The sequence below is a fragment of the Chenopodium quinoa genome, unplaced genomic scaffold, assembly GCF_001683475.1.
Source record: "Chenopodium quinoa cultivar QQ74 unplaced genomic scaffold, ASM168347v1, whole genome shotgun sequence".
In the NCBI taxonomy this organism is placed as follows: Eukaryota; Viridiplantae; Streptophyta; class Magnoliopsida; order Caryophyllales; family Amaranthaceae; genus Chenopodium; species Chenopodium quinoa.
Window position 1 is genome coordinate 2,143,741 of NW_018742263.1, and position 6,198 is coordinate 2,149,938.

The following is a 6,198-nucleotide window of genomic DNA, read 5'->3' on the forward strand; positions in this document are numbered from 1 at the left end:
CTAACGCTAACGTTCAGCGTCTAGCGCTAATCTGTTTTATCCTCGTCAAAACTCTGATTTGTTTTTTTATCCGTTTGGCTGATTTTCTCTATAAATAACCTCCTAAAACCTCCGTTTTTCATCACGAATTATCATCAATTCTATCTAATTCTCTTATATTCTCTAGTTTTCTTGTTTTTAAGAATTCTTCTTTTCTCTCTAATTTTCTATACAAAATTCCGCATTCACAAGACGAAGAAACACCTAGCATAATTCGAAGTTGCCTTCGCCCTAGACGTGAAAGGTTTTAATTTCTGAGAGTTTGGTCCCAAATCTCTCTTTCAATTATTTAATTTAATTTATTATTTTGTTATTTTCCTTGAAGTTACTAACGCGTGTATTTTGTTATTAGAAAGAGATACGAGGCATCCAAGTAAATGCTTTAATTGATTTATTGATATTATGATATAGAAATCATGTCTAGGTTGTTATTACGATTCCTAGTATCATGTTAGGGCGTTTTGATCTTCCTAGTATCATGTTTAGGGTAACAAATATAATTTCTAATATCAAATATGACAATTGGTATTCCTGCGATGCTTCTTATTCTTTCTATTATATCATGTTAGTATCATGTTAGGGTTCGTTAAAGCTTTGATCTTTATAACTTAGTGACATGCTAGGGTTTGTTATTAATCTTGTTAGTATCATGCCTAGGATCTTGCTATTATTATGCTTTATCATGATTATTGTGATTATTATTATGTTACTTGATGATTATTTATTGTTATTGCTTGATCACACCTTTTATGCATGTTTAAAGGGAATTGGTACTTGTAATCACGCTTAATAAGATAATTAATAATATTGTTTAGGGTTAATATGATTATAGTTCAAGTGATCGCCAATAATAGATTTATTTGTGCATTAATATTCAACCAACATAGATAAACAGATTTAGAGTTAAACCTATTGATTGCATGTTAGTCAGAAAGCGCACATGGATACGATCAGAATAAAGTAGAGGCCTATTATTAGGGCAGGTTCAATCTATTTTAGGTTGGATTTGTACCTTCATCCTCGAACTACCAGTCATGGTTCCAGACCTATTGGAGTTGAAGATGTACTGGATCGTTAAGGGGTGTAACCTACACCCTGTGAACGGTTTACAAGTTCCTAAAACTTGTTGGCGACCCTTTTGCTCTATCTTCTTTCCCTTTGGACGCCACCGTAATTTAGTGTATGATCACACTGGAGTTCAAGTTTGGGGTGATGTTAGAAATATTCCCTACAATTTTTTGGCGACTCCACTGGGGAGGATTTCTATTTTAATTCCTGAAATTTATTTCGGCAATGATTTAGAATGAGTGGATGAGACTCGAAAAGTTCTAAGTATTTCATGTGCGTAATTTTGATTAACATTATTGTCATATGCATAAAAAAAATCTCATTGGAAAGACCATCCGTAATGAGTTAAAACATAGGATTTTTATACGTAGGAAATTTGAGGAATATCTTTCACAACTAGGATCGAAATAATGCTGCACGAAACTAGAAAATTTTATCGAGCACAGAAAGCTGCTGAGGCATGTAGGAACTAGCGCCAGGGAATAAAGTCTAGCACCAATTATTTGACTTTAGCGCTAGGCGACAGCTTCTGTCGCCAGGCGCTAAAGCCAAATTATGGCGCTGGCCTCTGTTTGCTGGCGCCAAGTTCTTCCAATACTGAGCCAGAAATATGCGTTCTAATTTCGACCAGTTTTTAGCACTGTTTGCTCGATCCTACTTCCTGATTGAGTTTTTCTCACTTTTCTAGAACCCATATGTGTTCTACATATGGACATAACCTTCTGGGAATTCATGCTCCATCTACCTGATTGAACGCTCTGAGAAACAAAGGGTACATCCGAGAATGTTGAATTCACCAAACCATGGAAGCGAGTTTTTCTATACTCGCGGTGTCCCATCCACTCGCGCAAATTCTACACGGTTAGGCTTACGCGTGGTGCTTCTGGACAATTAACCATGGACCCTCTTTGACTTACCCATATCCCGAACTTTAGAGAACTAGAGCCATGGTTAGGTTGCAAACTCATTGCATCATATTGTGACTACTTGACTACTTGTGCATTCCTTGCTTGTGCATACTCTATGTGTTTTTTCCTAACCGTTTGTTTGAATTATGTTTGTAAATAAGTCTTAATAAACTAATTAATGACTAAAGGATTTTGCTTAATTAATTAATTAATTTTAGCTAATAAATATGTCTAAAAATCGAGTCATAGTCCCTTTAAGTCAACCCGGATTTTTATTCCCGTAGACTGCACAAACGTCAACTTGTTTTGGTCATAGCCGGAGTTCTAGGAAGAACTAAGAGTCATACAACCTATGGATCTGTAGCCCCGAGTTTTATCTTTAATTCGGAGTTGGTATAATCCCAATCAGAGTCACAGATCAAAAGTTATGACTAAAATACCACATCCTGTCCAGTTTAATGCATATACGTGAGGTCTTAACTTAGTCTTTGTTGGAGTCTAGTCACATAGTCTAGCCACATGGTCATGACACAAGTCTTAACATGTCACCTACACTCACTAGTCTTAGCACACACTTTGTGTATATGTCACTATGACCACGTCTTAGGTTCATGCATGAGTCGTTTTTTTTTTTTTTTTTTTTTTTTCCGTCATTTGAGTTGGGGGTACATTATATTCCTAATTTTTCATATCTCTCCATATACATCATCTTTCTCCATATTCCAATTTTCATTCTTTCTACCTTCTTCGATCCATTGCATGTTGAATAGAGTTTGAGTCAAATAATTAACAGTCAATATCCCTAATTTCCCTTTCCACAGTACTTGGTCAAGGAGAGAAGAGCGATTAATCAAGGACAACACCTTTATTCAAGTCTTACGTTTTGATAAACCGATTCGTCAAAAGAGGAAAGCTAAAAAGATGATGGCAACTCAAGAAGAAGTCAACGAGCTTAGAAATCAATTGACTAACGTGACCGAGGCGTTGAAGGCTTTAACCTTCAAAATCAATGACCTTATGAAGCAACAACAAATGAAGCTCATGCAACAAAGTTTGAGCAAGCTATCTAGTGACTACAAATTCCAAGGCATTAGTTCACAAGGGGTCTTGGTGGACAAGGAGCTTCTTCCGCAGAAGTTCAATACCATTGACATCCCTAAGTTCAAAGCAACAGATAATCCTTATCTTCACTTGAGGGCCTTTGAAACTATAATGAACATTAAGGGGATCGATAGGAAAGTCTTTCATTCCTTGTTTTCTTTATCTCTTGAAACCCGTTTGTCAACAATGGTTCTTTTCTCTTGATAAAGAGAAAACCTATACTTGGGATGCTATTGCAAACGCTTTCATTAATAGATACAAGTGTAACATTCAAGTCGAAAACGATTATAGACAACTTGAAATGCTAAGAAAAAAAGAGAATAAAGGTTTTACTTCTTTCTTCAACAAGTGGAGGGAAACTTTCGCTAAGATGATTGAGGCGCCCTTCGAAAAAGAATCTGTGAGGATGTTTATCAAGAATCTCCAAGAGAAGTATTCGAAGCATTTAAAATATCAACATAATTTGAATACTTTCAAAGCCGTTTATGACATCAGAATTGAAATCGAAGATGACCTCGCAAAACAAAAAGCTACTAACAATAGTAACCACAGTGGCTGGAAAGGAAAGAAGAACGACAATCCTTCTTCTTCCAAAAACGCCCACTCTAGTAATAATGTTAGTACCATTGACCATAATGGTGTCTTAGCCATGGACAATCAAGGATCTAAAAGGAAACCCAGGAGAGAGTTCACACCCATTGGAATGACCTACCATGCTGCTTTCGATCGTCTCTATGATCGAGGATTAATCAAACCTATTGGCCCTACCGAGGATCCAACGCCAGAAAATCGATCTTTGAGATGGAATCCCAACTCTTATTGCAAGTACCATCGAGGACACAGTCATAAAACTAATGAATGCTACAGGTTTCAAAATCTCATTCAAGATCTCATATAAGCAAATAAGATCCCATTGCCTCTAGCTAACGAGAAGACTAGGTGATGATGAAGCAAACAACACAAGACAAGAGGCAAGCTGCAACGACAAGATTTCATGACCTTTTTTTTTCTATTCCTTTGTTTCCTTTCCCCAATAAGTCTAGCATAGACACCTTTCTTTTCCCTTATATTAATTTTGTAGATTCTTTCTTATTCCCCTTTAAATAAAATGAGCATTTGTTTCCTTGCATATGATCATTGCATTGCATTGCATTAAAAAAAATAAAATATATAAAAAAAAAAAATCCATGTCAAACTAAGCACAAGGTATACCAATGATTTGAGGCACCCCTTGTAGCCACATTATATCACCTTTCACCCTTCAAATAGACAATCCTTTCTTGATAAACCACTTTGAGCCTCGTCTAACGATAGACCTTTAATTTTTCAACCCATATCTACCTAACCTTGGGATGGGATGGTGTGCAACTTATGCAATTTAAAAATCTTGAGTGACACCAAGTGATTAAAATAGCAAAAAATAAGCAAAAAAAAAAATAAAAGTGTACAAAAGGGCAAGTGTTCCAATGTCTTTGATACGAAAATGTCTTTGGTAAGAACACGTCTCGGATTACGTCTCTTATCGAGTGCTCGGTACCGTGCCCGAGAAACATGAATGCCAAGTGAGTGATAGACCGCATGATCGGGATTGCCCACACTTATAAAAATAAAATAAATGCTAAAGTAAAAAAAAAAAGAGAAAAAAAAGCTAAAAAAGAGTAGAAAGTCTCAAGCATAAAAATACAAAGATTCAAAAGCAAGGTTGCACACCTTGGGGGCTTATCGAGGGTCTTGAGCCTTTTATCCCCTTTTCTATAACCTTTAGCCTAACCACGTTACAACCCTTAAAAAGACCTTTTTGAGGTATATACACACTTGTGCGAGGTTCAGCTAGAGCTACATTCGGCCTGATTCCTAACGGATACGTAGGCAACCTCACATCGAGGTGCGGCCGTAATAAACATGCATTCATATTCACATTCACACACTCTCACACCATGATCATATCAAAATATCTCCAATGCTCATCCCTATTCACTTAGAGCTAGACTTGGGGGCGTGATCCCTATATCATTAGCTTACCTAGCCTAAGAGTCACCATTATTTGACTCTTCTAAAAATAATATCTTTCCCACACTTAGCCCTTACGACCTAACTTTAGTATCACTATCACACACCGCACAGATACATGACCAAATAGTCTTTCCCTTAGGAACATCCTAAACATGATACTAGGAATAAAAATAACCACCTAAGCATGATTTCTATATCATAATATCAATAAATAGATTAAAGCACTTACTTGGATGCCTCGTACCTCTTTCTAATAACAAAATACACGCGTTAGTAACTTCAAGGAAAATAATAAAACAATTAAGTTAAATAATTGAAAGAGAGATTTGGGACCAAACCCTAAGAAATTAAAACATTTCACGTCTAGGGCGAAGGCAACTTCGAATTATGCTAGGTGTGTCTAGATCTTGTGAATGCGGAATTTTGTATGCAAAAGGGTTGGTTTAGAAGAGAGAGAGAGAGAGAGAGAGAGAGAGAGAGAGAGAGAGAGAGAGAGAGTAAGCTTTATCTTAGAGAGAGGAGAGGATTAGAAAACTAGAGATTTGATGAAAATTGATGATTGAAAACGGAGGTTTTAGGAGGCTATTTATAGAGAAAATCAGCCAAACGGATAGAAAAACGAATGAAAGTTTTGAAAAGAATAAAACTCGATCGCAGCGTCAAACACGCGTGTGGCGTTAAATGCCAGACGCTAGGAATTAGCGCTAGACGCTGAAGGTTAGCGCCAGGCGCTAATGTTTGTCGTCTGGCGCTAATAATCAGTTCCACGCATTTTTGTTTTTATCATATATTTTGATCCGGAAGTTCAAATAAGTCATGTAATATGTCGTTGGAAATATCTTGAAGTCTTATTTCCAACCCAGTTAGAATCAGATTAAAATCTTTTGTAGATAAAAAGATATGGCCGAAATAGTGGAAGGGTGTCAGTTTTGGATAGAGTTTCATATCTCTTCATATCTTTTTCGTTATAGCTCGGATTTAATATTATAATATATTATTGGAAAGATAATTTCAATATCTATCCAATCATATAAAATTTGGATAAAGATTATGAGGCACAAAAATAAAA